General features: G+C 32.9%; 18 non-coding genes across 18 annotated transcripts; all 18 read right to left on the reverse strand.

The window, feature by feature from the left end:
- Positions 1 to 3,328: 3,328 nt before the first annotated feature.
- On the reverse strand, positions 3,329 to 3,402 carry TRNAT-AGU (transfer RNA threonine (anticodon AGU)). The gene has a single exon. It is a non-coding gene; the product is annotated as a tRNA-Thr (tRNA).
- A 943-nt stretch (positions 3,403 to 4,345) lies between these two features.
- On the reverse strand, positions 4,346 to 4,419 carry TRNAT-AGU (transfer RNA threonine (anticodon AGU)). The gene has a single exon. It is a non-coding gene; the product is annotated as a tRNA-Thr (tRNA).
- A 435-nt stretch (positions 4,420 to 4,854) lies between these two features.
- TRNAT-CGU (transfer RNA threonine (anticodon CGU)) lies at positions 4,855 to 4,927 on the reverse strand. The gene has a single exon. It is a non-coding gene; the product is annotated as a tRNA-Thr (tRNA).
- A 436-nt stretch (positions 4,928 to 5,363) lies between these two features.
- On the reverse strand, positions 5,364 to 5,437 carry TRNAT-AGU (transfer RNA threonine (anticodon AGU)). Its single transcript has one exon. It is a non-coding gene; the product is annotated as a tRNA-Thr (tRNA).
- Positions 5,438 to 7,070: 1,633 nt separating this feature from the next.
- Positions 7,071 to 7,144, reverse strand: TRNAT-AGU (transfer RNA threonine (anticodon AGU)). The gene has a single exon. It is a non-coding gene; the product is annotated as a tRNA-Thr (tRNA).
- Positions 7,145 to 7,579: 435 nt separating this feature from the next.
- TRNAT-CGU (transfer RNA threonine (anticodon CGU)) lies at positions 7,580 to 7,652 on the reverse strand. The gene has a single exon. It is a non-coding gene; the product is annotated as a tRNA-Thr (tRNA).
- A 434-nt stretch (positions 7,653 to 8,086) lies between these two features.
- Positions 8,087 to 8,160, reverse strand: TRNAT-AGU (transfer RNA threonine (anticodon AGU)). Its single transcript has one exon. It is a non-coding gene; the product is annotated as a tRNA-Thr (tRNA).
- A 1,456-nt stretch (positions 8,161 to 9,616) lies between these two features.
- Positions 9,617 to 9,689, reverse strand: TRNAT-CGU (transfer RNA threonine (anticodon CGU)). Its single transcript has one exon. It is a non-coding gene; the product is annotated as a tRNA-Thr (tRNA).
- Positions 9,690 to 10,633: 944 nt separating this feature from the next.
- TRNAT-CGU (transfer RNA threonine (anticodon CGU)) lies at positions 10,634 to 10,706 on the reverse strand. Its single transcript has one exon. It is a non-coding gene; the product is annotated as a tRNA-Thr (tRNA).
- A 438-nt stretch (positions 10,707 to 11,144) lies between these two features.
- Positions 11,145 to 11,218, reverse strand: TRNAT-AGU (transfer RNA threonine (anticodon AGU)). Its single transcript has one exon. It is a non-coding gene; the product is annotated as a tRNA-Thr (tRNA).
- A 435-nt stretch (positions 11,219 to 11,653) lies between these two features.
- On the reverse strand, positions 11,654 to 11,726 carry TRNAT-CGU (transfer RNA threonine (anticodon CGU)). The gene has a single exon. It is a non-coding gene; the product is annotated as a tRNA-Thr (tRNA).
- Positions 11,727 to 15,220: 3,494 nt separating this feature from the next.
- TRNAT-AGU (transfer RNA threonine (anticodon AGU)) lies at positions 15,221 to 15,294 on the reverse strand. The gene has a single exon. It is a non-coding gene; the product is annotated as a tRNA-Thr (tRNA).
- A 947-nt stretch (positions 15,295 to 16,241) lies between these two features.
- TRNAT-AGU (transfer RNA threonine (anticodon AGU)) lies at positions 16,242 to 16,315 on the reverse strand. Its single transcript has one exon. It is a non-coding gene; the product is annotated as a tRNA-Thr (tRNA).
- A 945-nt stretch (positions 16,316 to 17,260) lies between these two features.
- On the reverse strand, positions 17,261 to 17,334 carry TRNAT-AGU (transfer RNA threonine (anticodon AGU)). Its single transcript has one exon. It is a non-coding gene; the product is annotated as a tRNA-Thr (tRNA).
- A 1,456-nt stretch (positions 17,335 to 18,790) lies between these two features.
- On the reverse strand, positions 18,791 to 18,863 carry TRNAT-CGU (transfer RNA threonine (anticodon CGU)). Its single transcript has one exon. It is a non-coding gene; the product is annotated as a tRNA-Thr (tRNA).
- Positions 18,864 to 19,298: 435 nt separating this feature from the next.
- Positions 19,299 to 19,372, reverse strand: TRNAT-AGU (transfer RNA threonine (anticodon AGU)). Its single transcript has one exon. It is a non-coding gene; the product is annotated as a tRNA-Thr (tRNA).
- Positions 19,373 to 20,826: 1,454 nt separating this feature from the next.
- Positions 20,827 to 20,899, reverse strand: TRNAT-CGU (transfer RNA threonine (anticodon CGU)). Its single transcript has one exon. It is a non-coding gene; the product is annotated as a tRNA-Thr (tRNA).
- Positions 20,900 to 23,371: 2,472 nt separating this feature from the next.
- On the reverse strand, positions 23,372 to 23,445 carry TRNAT-AGU (transfer RNA threonine (anticodon AGU)). The gene has a single exon. It is a non-coding gene; the product is annotated as a tRNA-Thr (tRNA).
- Between the last annotated feature and the right edge of the window lie 2,424 nt (positions 23,446 to 25,869).

Raw genomic sequence — 25,869 nt, forward strand, 5'->3', positions numbered from 1 at the left:
CGTCCTTGGTGCTAGGCTCTCTCCCACGAGGTGACGAAGTTCGGGGCACCGAGAGACCAGAGAGCTTCGGGAAAGGGTGCCGGCTCTGGGTCCGCTGTGGGAAGGAAACCCGAGAAAGCCTGCATATGAAAACGAGACAGTGCATCAGCCGCCTGATTCATTACCCCCGGGACATGTTTTGCTCTGAATAGCACATTCAGTTGCATACACAGTAAAACAATTTCTTTGAGCAGTCTTAAAATCAGTTTACATCGTGCTGCCTGGCTATTGATGCACTCGACCACGGTCATATTGTCAGACCAAAATACCACAGAGTGATCTTTGAACCCTTCGGGCCAGGTTCTCAGGGCCACCAAAATGGGGAAAAGTTCCAGGAAAGCAATATTACTTGTCAGTCCATTGTCATGCCACCATGCCGGCCACCTTTGTGCCGACCATTTTGTGCCGAAGATGGCACCAAAACCTATGCTACCTGCCGAATCTGTCCATAGCCCCAGTTCTTCAGAGGACACGGCCGGTTTGTTCCAGATGACTCGACCATTAAAATCCGCCAGAAATGCCAACCAAATGCGCATGTCCTGGCGGACCTCAGCCGATAGTCTCGTGCGATGATGACCCTCCTTTAGGCCGACCATAGCTTGGGCAATTGAACGGGAAAAAGGGCGGGCCATCGGTATAACCCTCAGGGCAAAATTCAACTGTCCCACCAACTGCTGTAATTGATGCAGCGTAATTTTAGATTGATTTATACACATTTGCAGGGCTGCCCTGAACTTCCACACTTTGTCAGCTGGTAAACGAAAACAACCCTCATTGGAGTCTAACTCGATCCTCAGAAACTCGAGGCAAGTCGCAGGACCCACCGTCTTACCTGGTGCCAATGGCACACCAAACTGCTTCATTAACACACAAAATTCGGCCAAGGCCTGGCCACATTCGAGATCCCCGGCTGCCCCAAGGAACAGAAAATCATCAAGGTAATGCATTACATGTTGGAAACCCGTCCTCTTTGTGAAGACCCATTGTAGAAAACTACTGAATTTCTCGAAATAGGCACAAGATATAGAGCACCCCATCGGCATACACCTATCCATGTAATAATGACCCTGAAACATGAAACCCAGGAGACGCTGGTCGTCTGGGTGTACCGGGAGCAATCGGAACGCTGACTCGATATCTGACTTCGCCATCAGCGCCCCGGGCCCCAGGCGATTCAAAATGGCTACGGCCTCCTCGAAGGATGCGTACCGCACCGAACACACTTCTGGGTCTATTGCATCGTTTACAGAAGGACCACGTGGAGCTGATAAATTATGAATCAGTCGGAACTCACCCGGGTCCTTCTTGGGGACCACCCCTAAAGGAGAACAAACAAAACCCTGCACCGGGGGTACACTAAACAGGCCAGCAACCCGACCTCGAGTAACCTCTTTCCGGATCTTATCCTGTACCACGGTCGTATGCTGCAGGACCGAAAGTTGATTTTTACACTTCTCCACACCCTGAAAGTCCCCTACCGGGATGCGGAAACCATACGAAAACCCGTTCCGCAGCACCCCAGCAGAAGTACGATCCGGGTATTCACTGAGCCAGGGAATCATCGCCAAGGTATCAATCGGGGTAGGTAAAGGCGCCCCTCGGACTATGTTAGACCTGTTTGGCGCCTCCTCTACCCCCGTTATCACCCGTTTTGGCTCTGCACGTGGACTCAGGATGGGACGACCCGCACCCACTACATTTGTGTTTAAATTTACACGATCCCTGGGGCCTAGTACATTTTCCTCTGTTGAAATTCCAGCAGAACCCCCTTTTCCCCGTATTGCCGGCAGGTCTCGAGTAATCGTCGGTACCCGTACCTGATCAAAAGGGCGTCCCCGCATATTGGCGGGAGGATTCGCCAACATTACTCCCTACCAATGGTATCTTCAACATTCCTGTCTCCTTCATTTTATCCCATGTCAAAGAATCATAACAATCCCAGGTTAAGCTTTTATTATGCTCTTTAGCCTTTCTAAAAAGATTATCGTAGCAGAACCAATGGTTACCCTGGTGTGACGTCGAGTACCCCTTGATTCGCGACTGATAGGTCGGCAACTCGGAAAGCAACTCGGGCCTACGTTCCCCCAAGATCGACGTAAAAATCCCCCATGCTTTGCCCCAATTGCCAATATTCTCATTCACTTTAAAGGCGGCCATTTTTGCGCGCCAAACACCCGGATGCATGAGGTCTTTCTGGCCCTTAACATGCTCCACCTCATAATGATCAACAAGCAACGAGAAGATGTTCACATATTCCCCCGCCCAAATCTTCTCTTTAATTGCCAAAGGCACATGTTGACCCAACCTTTCTCTACGAGAGGGAGCTGACTCGTCCCTCGCAATCGGCAATGGCCGCTTACCTGCACCGGACGCTGCCTCTGCGGTCGTATTCGTCCCTGGTGGCTTGTCAACTACTGCAGCCGGCGCGGACACCTTGGCTGCATCCCGTTTCTCGCGCAATTGCTTCATCAGCGCCTGCGCGTCGACAGCCGTGGCGCCCTCACTACTTTCGCCCAACCACGCTGCAAGTTGTGCTGCCAGCTCGGGCGGCATATCTTCATTGGACACCGGGGTGACAACCACGGGAATCGGATTCCCCTCCACAGGTACTGGGGTTGGCGCTTCGAGCGGGGTACAGGGAACCGGGACGTCTCCCCCAGCTGGTCCCCTCCTTGGCCTCTTGGCTCTCCCTCCTGGGGCTGCTCCAGCCGAAGGACGTTCCGGCCCCCCTTCCCCCTCTCTCTCCGCCACCCGCTTCTTCAGCTCGGTCATCTCCTTCATGAGGACCCGAAGCATCTGTTCAGTCGTCATTCTCTTTCCGCCTTTCTTGGGCATTTCTCCGACAGAGTATCTGTAAGACAAAAGAAAGATTACAACGCTCAAAATTGGCTCTTCGTTCCGTCTCGAGCTCACGTGCAGCGAGGAGGTGCAGCTTCAGAGCACAGGAACAAGAGGATGCCTTCTGGTCTTGCGTCCCCTTTTATCCGTCTTCAGGGCGGGCGTAAACCCGCCCCTGCCTGCCCGGAGGGCGTGGCCAGCCGCGTCAGTGTCTAGGCCAGCCCACTCTAGGGCGGGAAAAAGCGCGCCCCGGCTACGCCGCTTCGGGCATACCAGCCGAGACTCGCTTCCCGCCCAAGATGGCTTCCCGGGGGGATCGTGGTACTCTGCCATACGTGCGGGGGGACCGAGTGGTCGCCCCTTTCCATAAGATGAATCAGACTTTTATATTTTAATTGTATCGGAATAAGACCTAATGAAAATGATTTGTTATATAACAATGAGAAAAGCAAGGCGCTGCTGAGATTTGAACTCAGGATCTCCTGTTTACTAGACAGGCGCTTTAACCAGCTAAGCCACAGCACCCACTTGATTCTTAAATTTGAAACACTTTTCTTTATGGTGTTCAAGAGAATATTGCTTTTTCACTTTCATATTCTTTTCTAAGTTCACACACTTCTCTACTCAAACACTTAAGATGAATGAAGACTCTTCACTTATTCAAAAACACCTCTCTAATTTGAAGTTTACCCTATTCATATCATTTTAAAATATACCTTGCTGAAGAACGGATTAGTTGAATTCAACAATAGAGTGATCATTCACCTCTATCTTGTTCTTTGTCATTTTCTTTTCCCTATTTCAGTCAATGCATTCCTACAAAAATCTTCACAATACCAAGCATTTTATTTAATTTTTAAGATAACTTATTCTAAAGTTCATAGAACCAGATGTTTATTCTTAAATTGTATTCAACATTTGTTTGATGAAAATTATTCGGAAAGCATGGAGAAAACATTTAGGTGCTGCTGAGATTTGAACTCAGGATTTCCTGTTTACGAGACAGGCCCTTTAACCACTAAGCCACAGCACCAACGTTAATAGTAAGAAATGCATACATAATTTATTGTTGATGATGAAAATGTGTTTCCCGCTATGAATTCTTCTTTATATGTATTGTAATCTTAAACACGAAAACATACTCAATCACTACGCAAGTATTAATATGTTTAATAAACAGGTACTCTTATAAAACCCAATTTCATTTCTTGAATTCTTTACAATTTTTTTCATGAAGGTAATAATATTGCTCCAATCTAGGTAGACATTTCATCTGCGTCTTTCTCATAGATATGTATTTTTTTCATTTTGCAATAACAGTATTCATTCTATAATCTTGAAAATACTTGGGTTTTTATAAGGTTAAAGATGATCTGTTCAACAGTAAGATGAATCAGACTTTTATATTTTAATTGTATCGGAATAAGACCTAATGAAAATGATTTGTTATATAACAATGAGAAAAGCAAGGCGCTGCTGAGATTTGAACTCAGGATCTCCTGTTTACTAGACAGGCGCTTTAACCAGCTAAGCCACAGCACCCACTTGATTCTTAAATTTGAAACACTTTTCTTTATGGTGTTCAAGAGAATATTGCTTTTTCACTTTCATATTCTTTTCTAAGTTCACACACTTCTCTACTCAAACACTTAAGATGAATGAAGACTCTTCACTTATTCAAAATCACCTCTCTAATTTGAAGTTTACCCTATTCATATCATTTTAAAATATACCTTGCTGAAGAATGGATTAGTTGAATTCAACAATAGAGTGAACATTCACCTCTATCTTGTTCTTTGTCATTTTCTTATCCCTATTTCAGTCAATGCATTCCTACAAAAATCTTCACAATACCAAGCATTTTATTTAATTTTTAAGATAACTTATTCTAAAGTTCATAGAACCAGATGTTTATTCTTAAATTGTATTCAACATTTGTTTGATGAAAATTATTCAGAAAGCATGGAGAAAACAGTTAGGTGCTGCTGAGATTTGAACTCAGGATTTCCTGTTTACGAGACAGGTGCTTTAACCACTAAGCCACAGCACCAACGTTAATAGTAAGAAATGCATACATAATTTATTGTTGATGATGAAAATGTGTTTCCTGCTATAAATTCTTCTTTATATGTATTGTAATCTTAAACACGAAAACATACTCAATCACTACGCAAGTATTAATATGTTTTAATAAACAGGTACTCTTATAAAACTCAATTTCTTTTCTTGAATCCTTTAAAAAAAAAATCATGAAGGTATTAATATTGCTCAAATCTAGGTAGAAATTTCATCTACGTCTTTATCATAGATATGTATTTTTTTCATTTGGCAATAACAGTATTCATTCTATAATCTTGAAAATACTTGTGTTTTTATAAGGTTTAAGATGATCTGTTCCACAGTAAGATGAATCAGACTTTTATATTTTAATTGTATCGGAATAAGACCTAATGAAAATGATTTGTTATATAACAATGAGAAAAGCAAGGCACTGCTGAGAGTTGAACTCAGGATCTCCTGTTTACTAGACAGGCGCTTTAACCAGCTAAGCCACAGCACCCACTTGATTCTTTATTTTGAAACACTTTTCTTTATGGTGTTCAAGAGAATATTGCTTTTTCACTTTCATATTCTTTTCTAAGTTCACACACTTCTCTACTCAAACACTTAAGATGAATGAAGACTCTTCACTTATTTACGAGACAGGAGCTTTAACCACTAAGCCACAGCACCAACAGTAATAGTAAAAAATGCATAAAGAATTTATTGTTAATGATGAAAATTTGTTTTCTGCTATAAATTCTTCTTTATATGTATTGTAATCTTAAACACGAAAAGATACTCAATCACTACGCAGGGATTAATATGTTTTAATAAACAGGTACTCTTATAAAACACAATTCCATTTCTTGAATTCTTTACAATTTTTTTTCATGAAGGTAATAATATTGCTCCAATCTAGGTAGACATTTGATCTACGTCTTTCTCAAAGATATGTATTTTTTTCATTTTGCAATAACAGTATTCATTCTATAATCTTGAAAATACTTGGGTTTTTATAAGGTTAAAGATGATCTGTTCAACAGTAAGATGAATCAGACTTTTATATTTTAATTGTATCGGAATAAGACCTAATGAAAATGATTTGTTATATAACAATGAGAAAAGCAAGGCACTGCTCAGAGTTGAACTCAGGATCTCCTGTTTACTAGACAGGCGCTTTAACCAGCTAAGACACAGCATCCACTTGATTCTTTATTTTGAAACACTTTTCTTTATGGTGTTCAAGAGAATATTGCTTTTTCACTTTCATATTCTTTTCTAAGTTCACACACTTCTCTACTCAAACACTTAAGATGAATGAAGACTCTTCACTTATTTAAAAAACACCTCTCTAATTTGAAGTTTACCCTATTCATATCATTTTAAAATATCCCTTGCTGAAGAATGGATTAGTTGAATTCAACAATTGTGTGATCATTCACCTCTATCTTGTTCTTTGTCATTTTCTTTTCTCTATTTCAGTCAATGCATTCCTACAAAAATCTTCACAATACCAAGCATTTTATTTAATGTTTAAGATAATTTATTCTAAAGTTCATAGATCCAGATGTTTATTCTTAATTTGTATTCAACATTTGTTTGATGTAAATTATTCGGAAAGCATGGAGAAAACAGTTAGGTTCTGCTGAGATTTGAACTCAGGATTTCCTGTTTACGAGAAAGGCGCTTTAACCACTAAGCCACAGCAGCAACGTTAATAGTAAGAAATGCATAAATTATTCATTGTTGATGATGAAAATGTGTTTCCTGTTATAAATTCTTCTTTATATGTATTGTAATCTTAAACAGGAAAACATACTCAATCACTACGCAAGTATTACTATGTTTTTTATAAACAGGTACTCTTATAAAACCCAATTTTATTTCTTGAATTCTTTACAATTTTTTTTCATGAAGGTAATAATATTACTCCAATCTAGGTAGACATTTCATCGACGTATTTCTCATAGATATGTATTTTTTTCATTTTGCAATAACATTATTCATTCTATAATCTTGAAAATACTTGGGTTTTTATAAGGTTAAATATGATCTGTTCAACAGTAAGATGAATCAGACTTTTATATTTTAATTGTATCGGAATAAGACCTAATGAAAATGATTTGTTATATATTACAATGAGAAAAGCAAGGCGCTGCTGAGATTTGAACTCAGGATCTCCTGTTTACTAGACAGGTGCTTTAACCAGCTAAGCCACAGCACCCACTTGATTCTTAAATTTGAAACACTTTTCTTTATGGTGTTCAAGAGAATATTGCTTTTTCACTTTCATATTCTTTTCTAAGTTCACACACTTCTCCACTCAAACACTTAAGATGAATGAAGACTCTTCACTTATTCAAAAACACCTCTCTAATTTGAAGCTTACCCTATTCATATCATTTTAAAATATACCTTGCTGAAGAATGGATTAGTTGAATTCAACAATAGAGTGATCATTCACCTGTATCTTGTTCTTTGTCATTTTCTTTTCCCTATTTCAGTCAATGCATTCCTACAAAAATCTTCTCAATACCAAGCATTTTATTTAATTTTTAAGATAACTTATTCTAAAGTTCATAGAACCAGATGTTTATTCTTAAATTGTATTCAACATTTGTTTGATGAAAATTATTCGGAAAGCATGGAGAAAACAGTTAGGTGCTGTTGAGATTTGAACTCAGGATTTCCTGTTTACGAGACAGGCGCTTTAACCACTAAGCCACAGCACCAACGTTAATAGTAAGAAATGCATACATAATTTATGGTTGATGATGAAAATGTGTTTCCTGCTATAAATTCTTCTTTATATGTATTCTAATCTTAAACATGAAAACATACTCAATCACTACGCAAGTATTAATATGTTTTAATAAACAGGTACTCTTATAAAACTCAATTTCATTTCTTGAATTCTTAAAAAAAAAATCATGAAGGTATTAATATTGCTCAAATCTAGGTAGAAATTTCATCTACGTCTTGCTCATAGATATGTATTTTTTCATTTGGCAATAACAGTATTCATTCTATAATCTTGAAAATACTTGTGTTTTTATAAGGTTTAAGATGATCTGTTCAACAGTAAGATGAATCAGACTTTTATATTTTAATTGCATCGGAATAAGACCTAATGAAAATGATTTGTTATATAACAATGAGAAAAGCAAGGCACTGCTGAGAGTTGAACTCAGGATCTCCTGTTTACTAGACAGGCGCTTTAACCAGCTAAGCCACAGCACCCACTTGATTCTTAAATTTGAAACACTTTTCTTTATGGTGTTCAAGAGAATATTGCTTTTTCACTTTCATATTCTTTTCTAAGTTCACACACTTCTCTACTCAAACACTTAAGATGAATGAAGACTCTTCACTTATTCAAAAACACCTCTCTAATTTGAAGTTTACCCTATTCATATCATTTTAAAATATACCTTGCTGAAGAATGGATTAGTTGAATTCAACAATAGAGTGATCATTCACCTCTATCTTGTTCTTTGTCATTTTCTTTTCCCTATTTCAATAAATGCATTCCTACAAAAATCTTCACAATACCAAGTATTTAATTTAATTTTTAGGATAACTTATTCTAAAGTTCATAGAACCAGATGTTTATACTTGAATTGTATTCATCACTTGTTTGATGAAAATTATTTGGAAAGCATGAAGAAAACAGTTAAATGCTGCTCAGATTTGAACTCAGGATTTCCTGTTTACGAGATAGGAGATTTAACCACTAAGCCACAGCACCAACGGTAATATTAAAAAATGCATAAATAATTTATTGTTGATGATGAAAATGTGTTTTCTGCTATAAATTCTTCTTTATATGTATTGTAATCTTAAACACGAAAAGATACTCAATCACTACGCAAGGATTCATATATTTTAGTAAACAGGTACTCTTATAAAACCCAATTTAATTTCTTGAATTCTTTACAATTTTTTTTCATGAAGGTAATAATATTGCTCCAATCTTGGTAGGCATTTCATCTACGTCTTTCTCATAGATATGTACTTTTTTTCATTTTGCAATAACAGTATTCATTCTATAATCTTGAAAATACCTGGGTTTTTATAAGGTTAAAGGTGATCTGTTCAACAGTAAGATGAATCAGACTTTTATATTTTAATTGTATCGGAATAAGACCTAATGAAAATGATTTGTTATATAACAATGAGAAAATGCAAGGCACTGCTGAGAGATGAACTCAGGATCTCCTGTTTACTAGACAGGCGCTTTAACCAGCTAAGCCACAGCACCCACTTGATTCTTAAATTTGAAACACTTTTCTTTATGGTGTTCAAGAGAATATTGCTTTTTTACTTTCATATTATTTTCTAAGTTCACACACTTCTCTACTCAAACACTTAAGATGAATGAAGACTCTTCACTTATTCAAAAACACCTCTCTAATTTGAAGTTTACCCTATTCATATCATTTTAAAATATACCTTGCTGAAGAATGGATTAGTTGAATTCAACAATAGAGTGATCATTCACCTCTATCTTGTTCTTTGTCATTTTCTTTTCCCTATTTCAGTCAATGCATTCCTACAAAAATCTTCACAATACCAAGCATTTTATTTAATTTTTAAGATAACTTATTCTAAAGTTCATAGAACCAGATGTTTATTCTTAAATTGTATTCAACATTTGTTTGATGAAAATTATTCGGAAAGCATGGAGAAAACATTTAGGTTCTGCTGAGATTTGAACTCAGGATTTCCTGTTTACGAGACAGGCGCTTTAACCACTAAGCCACAGCACCAACGTTAATAGTAAGAAATGCATACATAATTTATTGTTGATGATGAAAATGTGTTTCCTGCTATAAATTCTTCTTTATATGTATTGTAATCTTAAACACGAAAACCTACTCAATCACTATGCAAGTATTAATATGTTTTGATAAACAGGTACTCTTATAAAACTCAATTTCATTTCTTGAATTCTTTAAAAAAAAATCATGAAGGTATTAATATTGCTCAAATCTAGGTAGAAATTTCATCTACGTCTTTCTCATAGATATGTATTTTTTTCATTTTGCAATAACAGTATTCATTCTATAATCTTGAAAATACTTGTGTTTTTATAAGGTTTAAGATGATCTGTTCAACAGTAAGATGAATCAGACTTTTATATTTTAATTGTATCGGAATAAGACCTAATGAAAATGATTTGTTATATAACAATGAGAAAAGCAAGGCACTGCTGAGAGTTGAACTCAGGATCTCCTGTTTACTAGACAGGCGCATTAACCAGCTAAGCCACAGCACCCACTTGATTCTTAAATTCGAAACACTTTTCTTTATGGTGTTCAAGAGAATATTGCTTTTTCACTTTCATATTCTTTTCTAAGTTCACACACTTCTCTACTCAAACACTTAAGATGAATGAAGACTCTTCACTTATTCAAAAACACCTCTCTAATTTGAAGTTTACCCTATTCATATCATTTTAAAATATACCTTGCTGAAGAATGGATTAGTTGAATTCAACAATAGAGTGAACATTCACCTCTATCTTGTTCTTTGTCATTTTCTTATCCCTATTTCAATCAATGCATTCCTACAAAAATCTTCACAATACCAAGTATTTTATTTAATTTTTAAGATAACTTATTCTAAAGTTCATAGAACCAGATGTTTATACTTAAATTGTATTCAACATTTGTTTGATGAAAATTATTCAGAAAGCATGGAGAAAACAGTTAGGTGCTGCTGAGATTTGAACTCAGGATTTCCTGTTTACGAGACAGGCACTTTAACCACTAAGCCACAGCACCAACGTTAATAGTAAGAAATGCATACATAATTTATTGTTGATGATGAAAATGTGTTTCCTGCTATAAATTCTTCTTTATATGTATTGTAATCTTAAACACGAAAACATACTCAATCACTACGCAAGTATTAATATGTTTTAATAAACAGGTACTCTTATAAAACTCAATTTCATTTCTTGAATCCTTTAAAAAAAAAAAATCATGAAGGTATTAATATTGCTCAAATCTAGGTAGAAATTTCATCTACGTCTTTCTCATAGATATGTATTTTTTTCATTTGGCAATAACAGTATTCATTCTATAATCTTGAAAATACTTGTGTTTTTATAAGGTTTAAGATGATCTGTTCAACAGTAAGATGAATCAGACTTTTATATTTTAATGGTATCGGAATAAGACCTAATAAAAATGATTTGTTATATAACAATGAGAAAAGCAAGGCACTGCTGAGAGTTGAACTCAGGATCTCCTGTTTACTAGACAGGCGCTTTAACCAGCTAAGCCACAGCACCCACTTGATTCTTAAATTTGAAACACTTTTCTTTATGGTGTTCAAGAGAATATTGCTTTTTCACTTTCATATTCTTTTCTAAGTTCACACACTTCTCTACTCAAACACTTAAGATGAATGAAGACTCTTCACTTATTCAAAAACACCTCTCTAATTTGAAGTTTACCCTATTCATATCATTTCAAAATATACCTTGCTGAAGAATGGATTAGTTGAATTCAACAATAGAGTGATCATTCACCTCTATCTTGTTCTTTGTCATTTTCTTTTCCCTATTTCAGTCAATGCATTCCTACAAAAATCTTCACAATACCAAGCATTTTATTTAATTTTTAAGATAATTTATTCTAAAGTTCATAGAACCAGATGTTTATACTTAAATTGTATTCAACACTTGTTTGATGAAAATTATTCGGAAAGCATGGAGAAAACAGTTAAATGCTGCTGAGAATTGAACTCAGGATTTCCTGTTTACGAGACAGGAGCTTTAACCACTAAGCCACAGCACCAACAGTAATAGTAAAAAATGCATAAAGAATTTATTGTTAATGATTAAAATTTGTTTTCTGCTATAAATTCTTCTTTATATGTATTGTAATCTTAAACACGAAAGATACTCAATCACTACGCAAGGATTAATATGTTTTAATAAACAGGTACTCTTATAAAACCCAATTCCATTTCTTGAATTCTTTACAATTTTTTTTCATGAAGGTAATAATATTGCTCCAATCTAGGTAGACATTTCATCTATGTCTTTCTCATAGATATGTATTTTTTTCATTTTGCAATAACAGTATTCATTCTATAATCTTGAATATACTTGGGTTTTTATAAGGTTAAAGATGATCTGTTCAACAGTAAGATGAATCAGACTTTTATATTTTAATTGTATCAGAATAAGACCTAATGAAAATGATTTGTTATATAACAATGAGAAAAGCAAGGCACTGCTCAGAGTTGAACTCAGGATCTCCTGTTTACTAGACAGGCGCTTTAACCAGCTAAGCCACAGCACCGACTTGATTCTTTATTTTGAAACACTTTTCTTTATGGTGTTCAAGAGAATATTGCTTTTTCACTTTCATATTCTTTTCTAAGTTCACACACTTCTCTACTCAAACACTTAAGATGAATGAAGACTCTTCACTTATTCAAAAACACCTCTCTAATTTGAAGTTTACCCTATTCATATCATTTTAAAATATCCCTTGCTGAAGAATGGATTAGTTGAATTCAACAATAGAGTGATCATTCACCTCTATCTTGTTCTTTGTCATTTTATTTTCACTATTTCAGTCAATGCATTCCTACAAAAATCTTCACAATACCAAGCATTTTATTTAATGTTTAAGATAACTTATTCTAAAGTTCATAGATCCAGATGTTTATTCTTAAATTGTATTCAACATTTGTTTGATGTAAATTATTCGGAAAGCATGGAGAAAACAGTTAGGTTCTGCTGAGATTTGAACTCAGGATTTCCTGTTTACGAGAAAGGCGCTTTAACCACTAAGCCACAGCACCAACGTTAATAGTAAGAAATGCATACATTATTCATTGTTGATGATGAAAATGTGTTTCCTGCTATAAATTCTTCTTTATATGTATTGTAATCTTAAACAGGAAAACATACTCAATCACTACGCAAGTATTAATATGTTTTAATAAACAGGTACTCTTATAAAACCCAATTTCATTTCTTGAATTCTTTACAATTTTTTTTCATGAAGGTAATAATATTACTCCAATCTAGGTAGACATTTCATCTACGTCTTTCTCATAGATATGTATTTTTTTCATTTGGCAATAACAGTATTCATTCTATAATCTTGAAAATACTTGTGTTTTTATAAGGTTTAAGATGATCTGTTCAACAGTAAGATGAATCAGACTTTTATATTTTAATTGTATCGGAATAAGACCTAATGAAAATGATTTGTTATATAACAATGAGAAAATGCAAGGCACTGCTGAGAGATGAACTCAGGATCTCCTGTTTACTAGACAGGCGCTTTAACCAGCTAAGCCACAGCACCCACTTGATTCTTAAATTTGAAACACTTTTCTTTATGGTGTTCAAGAGAATATTGCTTTTTCACTTTCATATTCTTTTCTAAGTTCACACACTTCTCTACTCAAACACTTAAGATGAATGAAGACTCTTCACTTATTCAAAAACACCTCTCTAATTTGAAGTTTACCCTATTCATATCATTTTAAAATATACCTTGCTGAAGAATGGATTAGTTGAATTCAACAATAGAGTGATCATTCACCTCTATCTTGTTCTTTGTCATTTTCTTTTCCCTATTTCAATCAATGCATTCCTACAAAAATCTTCACAATACCAAGTATTTTATTTAATTTTTAGGATAACTTATTCTAAAGTTCATAGAACCAGATGTTTATACTTGAATTGTATTCATCACTTGTTTGATGAAAATTATTTGGAAAGCATGAAGAAAAAAGTTAAATGCTGCTGAGATTTGAACTCAGGATTTCCTGTTTACGAGATAGGAGCTTTAACCACTAAGCCACAGCACCAACGGTAATATTAAAAAATGCATAAATAATTTATTGTTGATGATGAAAATGTGTTTTCTGCTATAAATTCTTCTTTATATGTATTGTAATCTTAAACACGAAAAGATACTCAATCACTTCGCAAGGATTCATATGTTTTAATAAACAGGTACTCTTATAAAACCCAATTTCATTTCTTGAATTCTTTACAAGTTTTTTTTCATGAAGGTAATAATATTGCTCCAATCTAGGTAGACATTTCATCTACGTCTTTCTTATAGATATGTATTTTTTTCATTTTGCAATAACAGTATTCATTCTATAATCTTGAAAATACTTGGGTTTTTATAAGGTTAAAGATGATCTGTTCCACAGTAAGATGAATCAGACTTTTATATTTTAATTGTATCGGAATAAGACCTAATGAAAATGATTTGTTATATAACAATGAGAAAATGCAAGGCACTGCTGAGAGATGAACTCAGGATCTCCTGTTTACTAGACAGGCGCTTTAACCAGCTAAGCCACAGCACCCACTTGATTCTTAAATTTGAAACACTTTTTTTTATGGTGTTCAAGAGAATATTGCTTTTTCACTTTCATATTCTTTTCTAAGTTCACACACTTCTCTACTCAAACACTTAAGATGAATGAAGACTCTTCACTTATTCAAAAACACCTCTCTAATTTGAAGTTTACCCTATTCATATCATTTTAAAATATACCTTGCTGAAGAATGGATTAGTTGAATTCAACAATAGAGTGATCATTCACCTCTATCTTGTTCTTTGTCATTTTCTTTTCCCTATTTCAGTCAATGCATTCCTACAAAAATCTTCACAATACCAAGCATTTTATTTAATTTTTAAGATAACTTATTCTAAAGTTCATAGAACCAGATGTTTATTCTTAAATTGTATTCAACATTTGTTTGATGAAAATTATTCGGAAAGCATGGAGAAAACATTTAGGTTCTGCTGAGATTTGAACTCAGGATTTCCTGTTTACGAGACAGGCGCTTTAACCACTAAGCCACCGCACCAACGTTATTAGTAAGAAATGCATACATAATTTATTGTTGATGATGAAAATGTGTTTCCTGCTATAAATTCTTCTTTATATGTATTGTAATCTTAAACACGAAAACATACTCAATCACTATGCAAGTATTAATATGTTTTGATAAACAGGTACTCTTATAAAACTCAATTTCATTTCTTGAATTCTTTAAAAAAAAATCATGAAGGTATTAATATTGCTCAAATCTAGGTAGAAATTTCATCTACGTCTTTCTCATAGATATGTATTTTTTTCATTTTGCAATAACAGTATTCATTCTATAATCTTGAAAATACTTGTGTTTTTATAAGGTTTAAGATGATCTGTTCAACAGTAAGATGAATCAGACTTTTATATTTTAATTGTATCAGAATAAGACCTAATGAAAATGATTTGTTATATAACAATGAGAAAAGCAAGGCACTGCTGAGAGTTGAACTCAGGATCTCCTGTTTACTAGACAGGCGCTTTAACCAGCTAAGCCACAGCACCCACTTGATTCTTAAATTTTAAACACTTTTCTTTATGGTGTTCAAGAGAATATTGCTTTTTCACTTTCATATTCTTTTCTAAGTTCACACACTTCTCTACTCAAACACTTAAGATGAATGAAGACTCTTCACTTATTCAAAAACACCTCTCTAATTTTAAGTTTACCCTATTCATATCATTTTAAAATATCCCTTGCTGAAGAATGGATTAGTTGAATTCAACAATAGAGTGATCATTCACCTCTATCTTGTTCTTTGTCATTTTATTTTCACTATTTCAGTCAATGCATTCCTACAAAAATCTTCACAATACCAACTATTTTATTTAATGTTTAAGATAACTTGTTCTAAAGTTCATAGATCCAGATGTTTATTCTTAAATTGTATTCAACATTTGTTTGATGTAAATTATTCGGAAAGCATGGAGAAAACAGTTAGGTTCTGCTGAGATTTGAACTCAGGATTTCCTGTTTACGAGAAAGGCGCTTTAACCACTAAGCCACAGCACCAACGTTAATAGTAAGAAATGCATACATTATTCATTGTTGATGATGAAAATGTGTTTCCTGCTATAAATTCTTCTTTATATGTATTGTAATCTTAAACAGGAAAACATACTCAATCACTACGCAAGTATTAATATGTTTTAATAAACAGGTACTCTTATAAAACCCAATTTCATTTCTTGAATTCTTTACAATTTTTTTTCATGAAGGTAATAATATTACTCCAATCTAGGTAGACATTTTATCGACGTCTTTCTCATAGATATGTATTTTTTTCATTTTGCAATAACATTATTCATTCTATAATCTTGAAAATACTTGGGTTTTTATAAGGTTAAAGATGATCTGTTCAACAGTAAGATGAATCAGACTTTTATATTTTGATTGTATCGGAATAAGACCTAATGAAAATGATTTGTTATATATTACAATGAGAAAAGCAAGGCGCTGCTGAGATTTGAACTCAGGATCTCCTGTTTACTAGACAGGCGCTTTAACCAGCTAAGCCACAGCACCCACTTGATTCCTAAATTTGAAACACTTTTCTTTATGGTGTTCAAGAGAATATTGCTTTTTCACTTTCATATTCTTTTCTAAGTTCACACACTTCTCTACTCAAACACTTAAGATGAATGAAGACTCTTCACTTATTCAAAAACACCTCTCTAATTTGAAGTTTACCCTATTCATATCATTTTAAAATATCCCTTGCTGAAGAATGGATTAGTTGAATTCAACAATAGAGTGATCATTCACCTCTATCTTGTTCTTTGTCATTTTCTTTTCCCTATTTCAGTCAATGCATTCCTACAAAAATCTTCACAATACCAAGCATTTTATTTAATGTTTAAGATAACTTATTCTAAAGTTCATAGATCCAGATGTTTATTCTTAAATTGTATTCAACATTTGTTTGATGTAAATTATTCGGAAAGCATGGAGAAAACAGTTAGGTTCTGCTGAGATTTGAACTCAGGATTTCCTGTTTACGAGAAAGGCGCTTTAACCACTAAGCCACAGCACCAACGTTAGTACTAAGAAATGCATAAATTATTCATTGTTGATGATGAAAATGTGTTTCCTGTTATAAATTCTTCTTTATATGTATTGTAATCTTAAACAGGAAAACATACTCAATCACTACGCAAGTATTAATATGTTTTAATAAACAGGTACTCTTATAAAACCCAATTTCATTTCTTGAATTCTTTACAATTTTTTTTCATGAAGGTAATAATATTACTCCAATCTAGGTAGACATTTCATCTACGTCTTTCTCATAGATATGTATTTTTTTCATTTGGCAATAACAGTATTCATTCTATAATCTTGAAAATACTTGTGTTTTTATAAGGTTTAAGATGATCTGTTCAACAGTAAGATGAATCAGACTTTTATATTTTAATTGTATCGGAATAAGACCTAATGAAAATGATTTGTTATATAACAATGAGAAAAGCAAGGCACTGCTGAGAGTTGAACTCAGGATCTCCTGTTTACTAGACAGGCGCTTTAACCAGCTAAGCCACAGCACCCACTTGATTCTTAAATTTGAAACACTTTTCTTTATGGTGTTCAAGAGAATATTGCTTTTTCACTTTCATATTCTTTTCTAAGTTCACACACTTCTCTACTCATAAACTTAAGATGAATGAAGACTCTTCACTTATTCAAAAACACCTCTCTAATTTGAAGTTTACCCTATTCATATCATTTTAAAATATACCTTGCTGAAGAATGGATTAGTTGAATTCAACAATAGAGTGATCATTCACCTCTATCTTGTTCTTTGTCATTTTCTTTTCCCTATTTCAATCAATGCATTCCTACAAAAATCTTCACAATACCAAGTATTTTATTTAATTTTTAGGATAACTTATTCTAAAGTTCATAGAACCAGATGTTTATACTTGAATTGTATTCATCACTTGTTTGATGAAAATTATTCGGAAAGCATGAAGAAAACAGTTAAATGCTGCTGAGATTTGAACTCAGGATTTCCTGTTTACGAGATAGGAGCTTTTACCACTAAGCCACAGCACCAACGGTAATATTAAAAAATGCATAAATAATTTATTGTTGATGATGAAAATGTGTTTTCTGCTATAAATTCTTCTTTATATGTATTGTAATCTTAAACACGAAAAGATACTCAATCACTACGCAAGGATTCATATATTTTAATAAACAGGTACTCTTATAAAACCCAATTTAATTTCTTGAATTCTTTACAATTTTTTTTCATGAAGGTAATAATATTGCTCCAATCTTGGTAGGCATTTCATCTACGTCTTTCTCATAGATATGTACTTTTTTTCATTTTGCAATAACAGTATTCATTCTATAATCTTGAAAATACCTGGGTTTTTATAAGGTTAAAGGTGATCTGTTCAACAGTAAGATGAATCAGACTTTTATATTTTAATTGTATCGGAATAAGACCTAATGAAAATGATTTGTTATATAACAATGAGAAAATGCAAGGCACTGCTGAGAGATGAACTCAGGATCTCCTGTTTACTAGACAGGCGCTTTAACCAGCTAAGCCACAGCACCCACTTGATTCTTAAATTTGAAACACTTTTCTTTATGGTGTTCAAGAGAATATTGCTTTTTCACTTTCATATTCTTTTCTAAGTTCACACACTTCTTTACTCAAACACTTAAGATGAATGAAGACTCTTCACTTATTCAAAAACACCTCTCTAATTTGAAGTTTACCCTATTCATATCATTTTAAAATATACCTTGCTGAAGAATGGATTAGTTGAATTCAACAATAGAGTGATCATTCACCTCTATCTTGTTCTTTGTCATTTTCTTTTCCCTATTTCAGTCAATGCATTCCTACAAAAATCTTCACAATACCAAGCATTTTATTTAATTTTTAAGATAACTTATTCTAAAGTTCATAGAACCAGATGTTTATTCTTAAATTGTATTCAACATTTGTTTGATGAAAATTATTCGGAAAGCATGGAGAAAACATTTAGGTGCTGCTGAGATTTGAACTCAGGATTTCCTGTTTACGAGACAGGCGCTTTAACCACTAAGCCACAGCACCAACGTTAATAGTAAGAAATGCATACATAATTTATTGTTGATGATGAAAATGTGTTTCCTGCTATAAATTCTTCTTTATATGTATTGTAATCTTAAACACGAAAACATACTCAATCACTATGCAAGTATTAATATGTTTTGATAAACAGGTACTCTTATAAAACTCAATTTCATTTCTTGAATTCTTTAAAAAAAAATCATGAAGGTATTAATATTGCTCAAATCTAGGTAGAAATTTCATCTACGTCTTTCTCATAGATATTTATTTTTTTCATTTTGCAATAACAGTATTCATTCTATAATCTTGAAAATACTTGTGTTTTTATAAGGTTTAAGATGATCTGTTCAACAGTAAGATGAATCAGAGTTTTATATTTTAATTGTATCGGAATAAGACCTAATGAAAATGATTTGTTATATAACAATGAGAAAAGCAAGGCACTGCTGAGAGTTGAACTCAGGATCCCCTGTTTACTAGACAGGCGCTTTAACCAGCTAAGCCACAGCACCCACTTGATTCTTAAATTTGAAACACTTTTCTTTATGGTGTTCAAGAGAATATTGCTTTTTCACTTCCATATTCTTTTCTAAGTTCACACACTTCTCTACTCAAACACTTAAGATGAATGAAGACTCTTCACTTATTCAAAAACACCTCTCTAATTTGAAGTTTACCCTATTCATATCATTTTAAAATATACCTTGCTGAAGAATGGATTAGTTGAATTCAACAATAGAGTGAACATTCACCTCTATCTTGTTCTTTGTCATTTTCTTATCCCTATTTCAATCAATGCATTCCTACAAAAATCTTCACAATACCAAGTATTTTATTTAATTTTTAAGATAACTTATTCTAAAGTTCATAGAACCAGATGTTTATACTTAAATTGTATTCAACATTTGTTTGATGAAAATTATTCAGAAAGCATGGAGAAAACAGTTAGGTGCTGCTGAGATTTGAACTCAGGATTTCCTGTTTTCGAGACAGGCACTTTAACCACTAAGCCACGGCACCAATGTTAATAGTAAGAAATGCATACATAATTTATTGTTGATGATGAAAATGTGTTTCCTGCTATAAATTCTTCTTTATATGTATTGTAATCTTAAACACGAAAACATACTCAATCACTACGCAAGTATTAATATGTTTTAATAAACAGGTACTCTTATAAAACTCAATTTCATTTCTTGAATCCTTTAAAAAAAAAATTCATGAAGGTATTAATATTGCTCAAATCTAGGTAGAAATTTCATCTACGTCTTTCTCATAGATATGTATTTTTTTCATTTGGCAATAACAGTATTCATTCTATAATCTTGAAAATACTTGTGTTTTTATAAGGTTTAAGAAGATCTGTTCAACAGTAAGATGAATCAGACTTTTATATTTTAATGGTATCGGAATAAGACCTAATAAAAATGATTTGTTATATAACAATGAGAAAAGCAAGGCACTGCTGAGAGTTGAACTCAGGATCTCCTGTTTACTAGACAGGCGCTTTAACCAGCTAAGCCTCAGCACCCACTTGATTCTTAAATTTGAAACACTTTTCTTTATGGTGTTCAAGAGAATATTGCTTTTTCACTTTCATATTCTTTTCTAAGTTCACACACTTCTCTACTCAAACACTTAAGATGAATGAAAACTCTTCACTTATTCAAAAACACCTCTCTAATTTGAAGTTTACCTTATTCATATCATTTCAAAATATACCTTGCTGAAGAATGGATTAGTTGAATTTAACAATAGAGTGATCATTCACCTCTATCTTGTTCTTTGTCATTTTCTTTTCCCTATTTCAGTCAATGCATTCCTACAAAAATCTTCACAATACCAAGCATTTTATTTAATTTTTAAGATAACTTATTCTAAAGTTCATAGAACCAGATGTTTATTCTTAAATTGTATTCAACATTTGTTTGATGAAAATTATTCGGAAAGCATGGAGAAAACATTTAGGTGCTGCTGAGATTTGAACTCAGGATTTCCTGTTTACGAGACAGGCGCTTTAACCACTAAGCCACAGCACCAACGTTAATAGTAAGAAATGCATACATAATTTATTGTTGATGATGAAAATGTGTTTCCTGCTATAAATTCTTCTTTATATGTATTGTAATCTTAAACACGAAAACATACTCAATCACTATGCAAGTATTAATATGTTTTGATAAACAGGTACTCTTATAAAACTCAATTTCATTTCTTGAATTCTTTAAAAAAAAATCATGAAGGTATTAATATTGCTCAAATCTAGGTAGAAATTTCATCTACGTCTTTCTCATAGATATGTATTTTTTTCATTTGGCAATAACAGTATTCATTCTATAATCTTGAAAATACTTTTGTTTTTATAAGGTTTAAGATGATCTGTTCAACAGTAAGATGAATCAGACTTTTATATTTTAATGGTATCGGAATAAGACCTAATAAAAATGATTTGTTATATAACAATGAGAAAAGCAAGGCACTGCTGAGAGTTGAACTCAGGATCTCCTGTTTACTAGACAGGCGCTTTAACCAGCTAAGCCTCAGCACCCACTTGATTCTTAAATTTGAAACACTTTTCTTTATGGTGTTCAAGAGAATATTGCTTTTTCACTTTCATATTCTTTTCTAAGTTCACACACTTCTCTACTCAAACACTTAAGATGAATGAAAACTCTTCACTTATTCAAAAACACCTCTCTAATTTGAAGTTTACCTTATTCATATCATTTCAAAATATACCTTGCTGAAGAATGGATTAGTTGAATTTAACAATAGAGTGATCATTCACCTCTATCTTGTTCTTTGTCATTTTCTTTTCCCTATTTCAGTCAATGCATTCCTACAAAAATCTTCACAATACCAAGCATTTTATTTAATTTTTAAGATAACTTATTCTAAAGTTCATAGAACCAGATGTTTATACTTAAATTGTATTCAACACTTGTTTGATGAAAATTATTCGGAAAGCATGGAGAAAACAGTTAAATGCTGCTGAGAATTGAACTCAGGATTTCCTGTTTACGAGATAGGAGCTTTAACCACTAAGCCACAGCACCAACAGTAATAGTAAAAAATGCATAAAGAATTTATTGTTAATGATGAAAATTTGTTTTCTGCTATAAATTCTTCTTTATATGTATTGTAATCTTAAACACGAAAGATACTCAATCACTACGCAAGGATTAATATGTTTTAATAAACAGGTACTCTTATAAAACCCAATTCCATTTCTTGAATTCTTTACAATTTTTTTTCATGAAGGTAATAATATTGCTCCAATCTAGGTAGACATTTCATCTACGTCTTTCTCATAGATATGTATTTTTTTCATTTTGCAATAACAGTATTCATTCTATAATCTTGAATATACTTGGGTTTTTATAAGGTTAAAGATGATCTGTTCAACAGTAAGATGAATCAGACTTTTATATTTTAATTGTATCGGAATAAGACCTAATGAAAATGATTTGTTATATAACAATGAGAAAAGCAAGGCACTGCTCAGAGTTGAACTCAGGATCTCCTGTTTACTAGACAGGCGCTTTAACCAGCTAAGCCACAGCACCCACTTGATTCTTTATTTTGAAACACCTTTCTTTATGGTGTTCAAGAGAATATTGCTTTTTCACTTTCATATTCTTTTCTAAGTTCACACACTTCTCTACTCAAACACTTAAGATGAATGAAGACTCTTCACTTATTCAAAAACACCTCTCTAATTTGAAGTTTACCCTATTCATATCATTTTAAAATATCCCTTGCTGAAGAATGGATTAGTTGAATTCAACAATAGAGTGATCATTCACCTCTATCTTGTTCTTTGTCATTTTATTTTCACTATTTCAGTCAATGCATTCCTACAAAAATCTTCACAATACCAAGCATTTTATTTAATGTTTAAGATAACTTATTCTAAAGTTCATAGATCCAGATGTTTATTCTTAAATTGTATTCAACATTTGTTTGATGTAAATTATTCGGAAAGCATGGAGAAAACAGTTAGTTTCTGCTGAGATTTGAACTCAGGATTTCCTGTTTACGAGAAAGGCGCTTTAACCACTAAGCCACAGCACCAACGTTAATAGTAAGAAATGCATAAATTATTCATTGTTGATGATGAAAATGTGTTTCCTGCTATAAATTCTTCTTTATATGTATTGTAATCTTAAACAGGAAAACATACTCAATCACTACGCAAGTATTAATATGTTTTAATAAACAGGTACTCTTATAAAACCCAATTTCATTTCTTAAATTCTTTACAATTTTTTTTCATGAAGGTAATAATATTACTCCAATCTAGGTAGACATTTCATCGACGTCTTTCTCATAGATATGTATTTTTTTCATTTTGCAATAACATTATTCATTCTATAATCTTGAAAATACTTGGGTTTTTATAAGGTTAAAGATGATCTGTTCAACAGTAAGATGAATCAGACTTTTATATTTTAATTGTATCGGAATAAGACCTAATGAAAATGATTTGTTATATAACAATGAGAAAAGCAAGGCACTGCTGAGAGTTGAACTCAGGATCTCCTGTTTACTAGACAGGCACTTTAACCAGCTAAGCCACAGCACCCACTTGATTCTTACATTTGAAACACTTTTCTTTATGGTTTTCAAGAGAATATTGCTTTTTCACTTTCATATTCTTTCCTAAGTTCACACACTTCTCTACTCAAACACTTAAGATGAATGAAGACTCTTCACTTATTCAAAAACACCTCTCTAATTTGAAGTTTACCCTATTCATATCATTTTAAAATATACCTTGCTGAAGAATGGATTAGTTGAATTCAACAATAGGGTGATCATTCACCTGTATCTTGTTCTTTGTCATTTTCTTTTCCCTATTTCAGTCAATGCATTCCTACAAAAATCTTCTCAATACCAAGCATTTTATTTAATTTTTAAGATAACTTATTCTAAAGTTCATAGAACCAGATGTTTATTCTTAAATTGTATTCAACATTTGTTTGATGAAAATTATTCGGAAAGCATGGAGAAAACAGTTATGTGCTGTTGAGATTTGAACTCAGGATTTCCTGTTTACGAGACAGGCGCTTTAACCACTAAGCCACAGCACCAACGTTAATAGTAAGAAATGCATACATAATTTATTGTTGATGATGAAAATGTGTTTCCTGCTATAAATTCTTCTTTATATGTATTCTAATCTTAAACACGAAAACATACTCAATCTCTACGCAAGTATTAATATGTTTTAATAAACAGGTACTCTTATAAAACTCAATTTCATTTCTTGAATTCTTTAAAAAAAAATCATGAAGGTATTAATATTGCTCAAATCTAGGTAGAAATTTCATCTACGTCTTTCTCATAGATATGTATTTTTTTCATTTGGCAATAACAGTATTCATTCTATAATCTTGAAAATACTTGTGTTTTTATAAGGTTTAAGATGATCTGTTCAACAGTAAGATGAATCAGACTTTTATATTTTAATTGTATCGGAATAAGACCTAATGAAAATGATTTGTTATATAACAATGAGAAAAGCAAGGCACTGCTGTGAGTTGAACTCAGGATCTCCTGTTTACTAGACAGGCGCTTTAACCAGCTAAGCCACAGCACCCACTTGATTCTTAAATTTGAAACACTTTTCTTTATGGTGTTCAAGCGAATATTGCTTTTTCACTTTCATATTCTTTTCTAAGTTCACACACTTCTCTACTCAAACACTTAAGATGAATGAAGACTCTTCACTTATTCAAAAACACCTCTCTAATTTGAAGTTTACCCTATTCATATCATTTTAAAATATACCTTGCTGAAGAATGGATTAGTTGAATTCAACAATAGAGTGATCATTCACCTCTATCTTGTTCTTTGTGATTTTCTTTTCCCTATTTCAATCAATGCATTCCTACAAAAATCTTCACAATACCAAGTATTTTATTTAATTTTTAAGATAACTTATTCTAAAGTTCATAGAACCAGATGTTTATACTTGAATTGTATTCCTCACTTGTTTGATGAAAATTATTCGGAAAGCATGAAGAAAACAGTTAAATGCTGCTAAGATTTGAACTCAGGATTTCCTGTTTAGAAGATAGGAGCTTTAACCACTAAGCCACAGCACCAACGGTAATATTAAAAAATGCATAAATAATTTATTGTTGATGATAAAAATGTGTTTTCTGCTATAAATTCTTCTTTATATGTATTGTAATCTTAAACACGAAAAGATACTCAATCACTACGCAAGGATTCATATATTTTAATAAACAGGTACTCTTATAAAATCCAATTTCATTTCTTGAATTCTTTACAATTTTTTTTCATGAAGGTAATAATATTGCTCCAATCTTGGTAGGCATTTCATCTACGTCTTTCTCATAGATATGTATTTTTTTCATTTTGCAATAACAGTATTCATTCTATAATCTTGAAAATACCTGGGTTTTTATAAGGTTAAAGGTGATCTGTTCAACAGTAAGATGAATCAGACTTTTATATTTTAATTGTATCGGAATAAGGCCTAATGAAAATGATTTGTTATATAACAATGAGAAAATGCAAGGCACTGCTGAGAGATGAACTCAGGATCTCCTGTTTACTAGACAGGCGCTTTAACCAGCTAAGCCACAGCACCCACTTGATTCTTAAATTTGAAACACTTTTCTTTATGGTGTTCAAGAGAATATTGATTTTTCACTTTCATATTCTTTTCTAAGTTCACACACTTCTCTACTCAAACACTTAAGATGAATGAAGACTCTTCACTTATTCAAAAACACCTCTCTAATTTGAAGTTTACCCTATTCATATCATTTCAAAATATACCTTGCTGAAGAATGGATTAGTTGAATTCAACAATAGAGTGAACATTCACCTCTATCTTGTTCTTTGTCATTTTCTTATCCCTATTTCAATCAATGCATTCCTACAAAAATCTTCACAATACCAAATATTTTATTTAATTTTTAAGATAACTTATTCTAAAGTTCATAGAACCAGATGTTTATACTTAAATTGTATT

Source organism: Lissotriton vulgaris, chromosome 12, assembly GCF_964263255.1.
Source record: "Lissotriton vulgaris chromosome 12, aLisVul1.2, whole genome shotgun sequence".
Classification (NCBI taxonomy): domain Eukaryota; kingdom Metazoa; phylum Chordata; class Amphibia; order Caudata; family Salamandridae; genus Lissotriton; species Lissotriton vulgaris.